General features: G+C 32.6%; 1 non-coding gene across 1 annotated transcript; it reads right to left on the bottom strand.

The window, feature by feature from the left end:
• Positions 1–622: 622 nt before the first annotated feature.
• TRNAK-CUU (transfer RNA lysine (anticodon CUU)) lies at positions 623–695 on the bottom strand. The gene has a single exon. It is a non-coding gene; the product is annotated as a tRNA-Lys (tRNA).
• Positions 696–10,235: the final 9,540 nt, after the last annotated feature.

A 10,235-nucleotide genomic window follows, 5' to 3' on the forward strand; every position in this document is an offset into this window, starting at 1 on the left:
ACACTTACCATGAAGGTCTGCAGCTTCACTCCTGAGCCAGCGAGACCACGAACCCACCAGAAGGAAGAAACTCCAAACACATCCGAACATCAGAAGGAACAAACTCCAGACGCGCCACCTTAAGAGCTGTAATACTCACCACGAGGGTCCACGGCTTCATTCTTGAAGTCAGTGAGACCAAGAACCCACCAATTCCGGACACACTATGGTGGGAGGTGAGACATGTTTGCAGCATTGCTACTTTATTATTCTTTACTCCCCTGAGATGTTTTGGTGGAGAGAAACATAAATCTGGCTTACATGCACGTCCAGTCATAGTACCTTCCCTTGAACTTTATTATGATGTAGATTCTATTGCTCACATGTTTGTTGCTGACCTTCTCCTTATTATCACCTTGCCTTCCTACTACATTCCTTTTTGCTGAAATAATGAAGATAATAATCAATAAAAACTGAGGGATCTCAGAGACCAGTGCCAGTGCAGGTCCTTGGTATGCAGCCCCTGGGCCCACTGTTGTTTCTCTATACTTTGTCTCTGTGTCTTATTTCTTTTCTCAGTCTCTCATCCCACCTGACTAGAAATACCCACAGGTGTGGAGGGGCAGGCCATCCCTTCATCTGGTGCCCAATGTGGGGCTTGAACCCACGACCCTGGGATTAAGAGTCCCATGCTCTACCGACTGAGCTAGTTGGGCTTGATTTCATGGTTATAGTGTGATTGATGGTCATATGAGTTACTAAATACTACCTAAAACCAAAATATTTTTAATAAACAGTTAATTTTACTTTGTTTACAAAGAAAAGTATCCAATATATATATTTTTAAATTCTGTTTGCCCATTGTAATACTGTCCATCATATGTAAAATGCTTGTGTTTAGATGTCAGAGTGACTTCTTGAAATATTCATTAATACCTTCAAAACTATAAATATATGTCATTTAAGTTCTTACCTTGTATAGTCAGTTCAACCTTGAAAAACATTTCTTTCTATATTTTTTCTAAACCATTGTGGACTTTTGATAAATCTGGAACTAAGATATTAATTGACTATTGCTAGAATTGTCTAAATGCTAAATCAATTAATTCATATATTTATAACAAACTTTTTGTAAAGAAAGATTTTAACATTGTCACAATGTTAGAAAAGAATGAAGTGAATAAAGAAGATAAATATTAAGCTTTGTAGCATATATATGCGTTTTTAAAATATAAGCATTTATATGTTTATCAACTGGTTAAAATTAATAAAAGAACCTGACGTTTTCTATTTTATATCTAGTTTTAATTTCTTTACATTCATTTGTCTTTTTATGAAGAATTTTGAGTTGGTATTTATCTGTGAAGTACACGCATTTGTGTTAGGATGACATAAAGTATGAAATCACTGAGAAAGTTGTGAAGGCAAAGTATTGCATCTTAAGGTAATCTTTTGCATTGAATAATTTTCCTTAATACAAATGAAATTTAAAAGTTCTGAGAGAGGATAAAAATTGTAAAATTCGAGTGTTCGTATTTTTAATTAAATTATTTATTTTTCTTCATTACAATCCAAATGTACAGAAAAGTTAAAAGAATAACAACAAACACACATACATCCTTCACACGAATGAATAAATGGTTAAAACCTTGCCAAACTTGTTTCACTGGTCTATATCTTTCTGGCAGATCACTGCAGACATCAGAACCTCATACTCCAAAATACTTCACCCTCCACCTCTCAGAAGTAAAGGGTATTAGCTCCTATGAAAATACAACCAAATGACCATCAATTACCTACAAAAGTAAACAGTGGTGCAATGACATAATCAAGCAAAATATCTATTCTCAAATTTCCTAGTTGGCTGCACAATTTCCTTTATCTTTTAATTTTTTAATCCATTTTCATTCCTTGCGTTTTTCTGTTACAGGTCTTTAGTCTTCCCCAATCTAAATAATTTCCATTACTTCTCTGTGTTCTTCATAACATTAAAGGCAAAGAGTCCAGGCCAGTTACCTTGAAGAGTATCTTAGAGTGTCTTGTTTTGAGAATTAAATTTTCTTTTTTTCTATATTCTGGTCAATAATTTCTGCAAAGATACTGCATTACTGATACTGCTTAATTCCTGCTGTACAGTATTCATGTCAGGCTGCCCATATTAGTGATGGCAAATTTGAGCACTGAGTTAAGGAAGAGACAGATTACATTATTATGAATATATTTTTCAATTTGTAGTGAAAAAACAAAATACTGGATTATTCTTTGACACCATGTAAATAACTTGTTCCTCAACCATTCACACAACTTAGCATTTCTTGATATTCTTTGCTTGAACTAATAATTAAATTGCGTTTAAAATATGATGATTTTCAAAAATGCCATCATTTGTTGTATAAAAATACACTGGTTTAATAAAAATTAACTGGTTTATTACTGCAAAGAACAAACTTTTGTCACTTATTTTTTGTATCTCTTCTCCCGGATTCAAGTAAATGTTTATTTAATTACATATTTTCGATTCATTACTGATTTATCTTTTTTATTCTCCAATCGTTCTCACCACGATCAATGGGAACTTTTTCAATTTAGTCTTATATCCTATTTTTTGGAATGTTATTGAAATATGAAAGACGTACAGAAAAGTACACAAATAATTGTATTTATACATTTTCACAAAGAAGACAAATGCTTTTATCTGTTAATCAGGTTAATAAAAATAAGTTTAAAAAACTACAGCAATTCTCTTCATGTTTCCTCCTAATTACAATTTTCCTGCTGGAGAGGGAGGGTTCCTGATTTTTAAGTTTTCTGGGGTGAACTGAAGAAGCCACCATGTCTCACAGTCCTAGCAATCATTCTTAACATAATAGACAAGTGAAATAATCAATGGATTCTCTAAAATGTTTGCTTCAGAATTAATTATTCATAATGCCACTACATGTCCATAGTTGTGGTTATCTTACTTCTCACTGTCTGTAACTAACATGAAGACTAAAGATACCTGCAAATAAATTACTAAATATCATGTCTAAGGATCTATTTCTGTGGCTACTCCTGGACCATATGCTGAGCCCCAGCCAGGTCCTATCCAAAAGTAGAAAAGAAGTTAGATATGTCAAAACATAGAGGTTAACGTGAGAATATAATATACATTAATGGAAAAAAGAAATGAGAATAATAGACGCAATGGGATTGAAGATGTCATTTCTGGGAGTATCAGAGAAAAGTTGGAGGTGGTAATTAATAACTTCTACCTGGACGAAGGGCAATTTATGTGGCAAACATTTGAGGAAAGCAAACAAACAGGATGGAGCAAGTCTTTTCTCTTCCTTGATTCCTTCCTGTGACTCATTTCTTAATTATAAAACTCCTTTCTCAATTATAAAGTCAGCTGGTATGAAGAAAAAGGTAATTTTCAGAGCTCCAACCATAATGTCAAAGAGTAGCTTAATAAGTCTGACTTCTAACATTGTGGAATAGATTTCTCAAGCTTTGAACATTAATATACATATAGGATATATATATATATTATATATACAATATATGTGTATATACATATATTATATAATATATATACACACATATGTAACTATGGCCAGGAATGACATTTGATTTAATGTAGAATGCTCCTCACTTATGTAAGAAGTGTTAAATTCGTTTTTTTGCTTTATTGAGGTATAATTGCTATACAAAAAACTTTACACATTTAATGTATATATCTTGATGAGTTTGGACATATGCATATGCATGCAATGCTATAAATATAGACATCTATATCAATAGAAGAGAGAGCCCAGAAATAATTCCATGTACATATGACAAACTAATCTTTTACAAGGATGCCAAGAACACACAATGGGGAAAGGAAGTGTGATCCACAAATGGTATTGGAAAAACTGGATACCCACATGCAAAAGAATAAATAGGATGCCTATCTTATACCATACACAAAAATTAACTCAAAATGCAGTAAAGACTTAACTGGAAGACCTGGAACTGTAAAGCTCCTTGAAAAAACATAGGGGAAAATTCTTGACGTTGATCTTGACAATAATTTCTTGGATTTGACACAAAAGCACAGGCAACAAGCACAAATATGGACAAGTGAGGCTGCATTAAATTAAAAAGCTTCTGCACAAGACTGGAAACAAGCAACAAAGTTAAAAGCTATTCTGTGGAATGGGAGACAATCTTTGGAAACCATACATTTAATGAGGAGTTAATATTTATAATACATAAGACTCTCCTACACCTCAATAGCAGAAAACAAAACAAAATGAAACCTGATTAAAAATTAGGCAAAAGATATAGATAGACCTTTCCCCAAGGACATTTACAAATGGCCAACAGTTACATGAAAAGCTTCTCAACATCACTAATCAGGAAATTCCAATCAAAACTCACATTTGCTAGGATGCCTATAATGAAAGAAAAAAGACAAGTGGTACACTTTGGGAGGCCAAGGCTGGCAGATCACCTGAGGTCAGGAGTTCGAGACCAGCCTGGCCAACATGGTGAAACCCCATCTCTACTAAAAATACAAAGATTAGCCGGACCTGGTGGCTGGCACCTGTAATCCCAGCTTCTCGTTAGGGTGAGATAGGAGAATCGCTTGAACTCGGGCGGTGGAGGAGGCAGTGAGCTGAGATCATGTCACTGTACTCCAGCCTGTGTGACAAGATCAAGATTTCATCTCAAAAAAAAAAAAAAAAAATTGCAAGTGGTGCAAGCATTTGGAGAAATTGTATCACTTATATACACAGTGTTGGTGGGAATGTAGGATGGTGCAGTCACTATAATAAACATTATAAAGGTTCCTCAGAAAGTTAAAATAGAAACACCATTCTATCCAGCAACCTTGTTTCTGAGTATACATCCAAAAATTGCAATTAGGATCTGGAAGAGATATACATCAATGTTCATTGCCACATTATTTTTGTTCCAGGACTATCTTTAATATCCAAGATACAGAAACAAACCAAATGTCCATCAATAGATAGATGGATAAAGAAAATATGCCACCTACAACATAACATTACTCAGCCTGCCATTTGTGCCTTATCCTACCATTTGTGTCAGCATGTATGAAACTGGAGGGTGTTATGCTAAGTGAAATGAGCCAAGCAAAGGAGGACAAATACTGTATGATTCCACTTATATAAAATATCTAAAATAGTTAAACTCATAGAAGGAGAGAATAGAATGGTGGTTGTCAGGGGCTGGGGAGGAGGAAGTGGGCAATTATTCTTCAGTGAATATAAAATATCTATTATATAAGATGCCATGGTATGAATAATGCCCTCCCAAAATTTATATGTTGAAACATAATCTCCAAACCAATAGTATTAATAGGTGGGATCTGTAGAGGGGCTTACTCTGCCTTCATAAATGGGATTAATGACCTTATAAAAGATATGTCATGGGCCGGGCGTGGTGGATTATGCCTGTAATCCCAGTACTTTAGGAGGCCGAGGCGGGCTGATCACAAGGTCAGGAGATCGAGACCATCCTGGCTAAAACGGTGAAACCCCGTCTTTACTAAAAATACAAATATATATATATATATATAATTATATAATAATTATTAAATTCTTAAATATATATTAAATGTAATTGTAATATATTATAATATAATTATAATATATTATTATTATTTAATTATAATATATAAGATATTATATAATTATAATGTATTATTATTATAAAATTATAATATTGTTATATAATTATAATATATTATTATTATAAAATTATACTATATTGTTATATAATTATATTATTATTATAAAATTATAATATATTGTTATATAATTATCATATATTATTATTATATAATTATCATATATTATTATATAATTATCATATATTATTATTATATAATTATCATATATAATTATATAATTATCATATATTATTATATAATTATCATATATTATTATTATCTAATTATAATATAATATAATATATTATATATTATATATTCTAATATATAATATATTATATAATCATAATATATTATATATTGTATAATTATAATGTATTACATATTATATATTATATAATTGTAATCTATTATAGATTATATAATTATAACATACATTATATATTAGATAATTATATATTATATATATTATATATATAGAATATATAGAATATATTATATAGAATAATATAATATATATAATTATATATATTATAATTATATATTAGATATATTAGATATAATATTATATAATTGTAATATATAAGATATATATTTTTATATATAAATATTTATATTTATATATAAATATATTTATATATAATATAATATATATTGATATAAATATATAAATATTTCTATATAATAAATAATATATAAATATATATAATATATACATTTATATATAAAGATATAATATTATATAATTGTAATATATATTATATATTATATAATTATAATGATATAATATCATTATAATTATATATATTATATAATTATAATGATATAATATCATTATAATTATATATATTAGATAATTATAATAATATAATATCATTATAATTATATATATTAGATAATTATAATATATAATATATATATTAGCCAGGCATGGTCGCGGGCACCTGTAGTCCCAGCTACTCAGGAGGCTGAGGCAGGAGAATGGCGTAAACTCCGGAGGCGGAAGTTTCAGTGAGCCGAGATTGTGTCACTGCACTCCAGCCTGGGCGACAGAGCGAGACTCTGTCTAAAAGAAAAGAAAAAAAAAGATATATAATGGAGCTGTTCCTCTCCTTTGCCATTCCACCTTCTGCCATGTGAAGACACAGCAACAAAACACCATCTTGGAAGCAGAGAGAGACCCTCACTAGACACTGTATCTGCCAATACTTTGATCTGGGACTACCCAGCCTCAAGAAATGTCTGAAATGAATTTCTGCTATTTATAAACTCCCTGTTTCTGGTATGTTTTTATACCAGCAGGAGTGGACTAAGATTCAAGTTGAATAAATTCTAGAGATCTCTGTATGATATAGTGCCAACAGTTAACAATAGAGTGTTGAGTACTTTAAAATATGTTCAGCACGGGCATGGTGGGTCACGTCTGTAATCCTAGCACTTTGGGAGGCCGAGGTGGATGGATCACCTGAGTTCAGGAGTTCAAGACCACCCTGGCCAACATGGTGAAACCCCGTCTCTACTGAAAATACAAAAAATTAGCTGGTGTGCTGGTGCATGCCTGTAGTCCCACCTACTCTGGAGGAGGAGACAGGAGAATCGCTTGAACCCGGGAGGCAGAGGCTGCAGTGAGCTGAGATGTTGCCATTGCATTCCAATCTGGGAGGCAGAGTGAGACTTCATCTCAAAAAATATATATATATATTATATATATAAAATATATATATAATATATATAATATATATATAAAATATATATAATATATATAATATATAAAATATATATATTATATATTATATATTATATATAATATATTATATATAATATATAATATATATAATATATTATATATTATATATAATATATATATACACACACACACACATACAGAGAGAGAGAATAAATCTTACATTAAGTGTTCTCATCAAAAGAAAAAAAAACTTCACAAAAGAACATGGAAATTTTTGGAGGTGATGGATGTGTACTTCTTTCTGAAACCTTTCTTACAATACCCTAGTTAAAAGGTTACTTTTTTTTCCTTAACAACTGATAATTTTTTATGCTCTCATTGTTCAGGTTAAAAAGTGGAATAGTTTGGCTCTGTGTCCCTATGCAAATCTCATCTCGAATTGTAATCCCTATGTGTTAGGGGAGTGGAGTGGTGGGAGGTGATTGAATGATGGTGGCAAACGTCCCCCTTGCATAAATTTGAGACCCCTACTTTGGAACTCAGAATTTCTCAACTGAGTAAAAATATGTCATAAGGCATGACTCAAGCTCAAGCTTGACAAGTGCAGATGGGATTTACAAATCTAGACTGTCTCTTTTCTATCTTTTTTTTTCTGTATTTGCCGGTGTTATTTGCTAGTATCCTTCCTCCAAATTCCCAACTAGAGCTATATTCCAACACAAATGAATTTTTGTATTTCACCAGGGATCTATATTCATTAAGCTACTATAGTATGGGACACCTGAAGGCAGACTATGGCTTACAGAAGGAGACTAAACTCCGTAAAAGAGTAGAAAGTTCAAAGACAAGCATACTCTGCCTTTTGTTAGCAGAGAAAGTAGACGATTTAATTCTCAAACATTTGTTATGAATTTAGAAAGAGCTTTCCTTTCTTTTTTGAGAGGTCCTGGTAAATTGTTGCCATTAAAAGCTCCCAGATCCTCAAAGGTCAAAGCTAAGGAAATTTAATTAGGGCGAGGCCTAGGAGTCTTGGAATTACTCAAGCTTATCTCTATTTCATCTTGTCTGTAATTTGTATATGGAAAACAATTTGGAATGTTGGGCATGGTTTTCTCTTTCTAGATGTTTCTCATGATTTTCCTTCCGTGCCTTTGCCCGTTGCTTGCGAAAGCAGAGAAAGTGTTCTCTATTTTAGAAATCTGCAGACATTTCTTTCCAATTTCCTCCATCCTATCCAGGCAGGAATCTATTTTCTGTCTGGCAACATGCTTCTCCTGTCCAGTGTTTGAAGAATATGTTTTCTCTCTGTGAATTCTCTCCCCTTGCCATGTGGAAATAATGCTGTATTTGGCATCAAAATTGTATTTGCCTTCTGCCCATTCTGCTTTCTGAACTGTGCACAGATGAATCTAAATATTTCTGCAGAAGAAAGAGAGAAGATGGAGTCAAATGAAACATATTAGAATCAGAACCTATTACACCAGATACAGTCCCTCACGACAAAGCTGTCTAGTAAATAAAGTTTTCTCTTTATCATGTCTTCCTCCCACAGAGAATCTTAATTGTGTTCTTTCAGACAGTAATGGTTACCTGCAAAGCAGCATCATGCTAAGAAAATGACATTTTCCTCAGTGTCTCTAAGTGTTTGAGGAAAGGATTTAGATATTGGCTGTATATCTGCCTCTTTCTATTATTTACCTGTTTTATTTCTTACTGGGCTTACCCTAGATCAGGTGGAATCATTCCCAATATAAGATGAACTCCACAACAGGTGGCCAGATGGTGAGAAGCAGGAAAGTGCCTGAACAGTTGACTTGTTGAGTTTTCAGTTTTTGCATATAACCGTCTGGTTTTTCAAGCCATAGTTTCAGCTGAAAACAGTTTCTCTTTTGAGACATTATTTCTCCACTATCTGGACCTAACAAATGAGAAGAGGTTTTCTGTTATGAGTTTTCCGCAATAGGAAATAGATTAGGAATAAAGCTGCTATGTTAGCAGTACCTACGAAGTGTAATTATGAAAGAGAATTATTTTGTCTCATTCTCCTTGCAGTCCTGAACTGAATTTGCCTGGAGGAGGAAGGAAAATGAGAGCTAACTGATCATACATGCTTGCCTAGCTGGAGTGGCACCAAACAATGTTACTTAAAAAATTCCAAGGCTCCTAGGCCTCACCCTGATTAAATTCTCCTTAGCTTTGACCTTTGCAGACCTGGGAACTCTTAACAGGAACGATTTACCATGACCTCTCAAAAAAGAAATTAAAGCTCTTTCTAAATTCATAACAAATGTTTGAGAATTAAATCTTCTACTTTCTCTGCTAACCAAAGGCAGAGTATGCATCTCTTTGAACTTTTTACTCTTCTACAGAGTTTAGTCTCCTTCTGTAAGCCATAGTCTGCCTTCGGGTGTCCCACACTATAGTAGATTAATGAATTATATAACCCCGGTGAAACAAAAAAATCATTTATGTTGAAATATAGCTCTAGTTGGGAATCTGGAGAAAGGATACTAGCTAGTAACACCTGCAAATACAGAAAAAAGGTAGGAAAGAGGCAGTCTAGATTTGTAAATTTCATCTGTACTTGTCAAGGGTGAGCTTGAGCCATACCTTATCATTCGAGACAGATTTTTACTCAGTTGAGAAATTCTCAGTTCAAAGTAGGGGTTTCAAATTCATGTCCTTTCTTTTCAGGTATTTTTAAAAATTTTTATTTGTTGCATAACTAGAAAATATGTTCTGATTGGCGAAATCAAACAATCTGCTTTTTCCAGTTTTTTTCTTTCTTTTTTTGCCAGCACACTGTACTCAAACAGAGACATTTAAAGCATTCATTCATCAGTTGACAACATGATCAACTCAGTCTCAAAGAAGTTCACGGGTATCCCCTAAATGTCAATAACTTAT

The sequence above is a fragment of the Pongo pygmaeus genome, chromosome 4, assembly GCF_028885625.2.
Source record: "Pongo pygmaeus isolate AG05252 chromosome 4, NHGRI_mPonPyg2-v2.0_pri, whole genome shotgun sequence".
Taxonomy (NCBI): domain Eukaryota; kingdom Metazoa; phylum Chordata; class Mammalia; order Primates; family Hominidae; genus Pongo; species Pongo pygmaeus.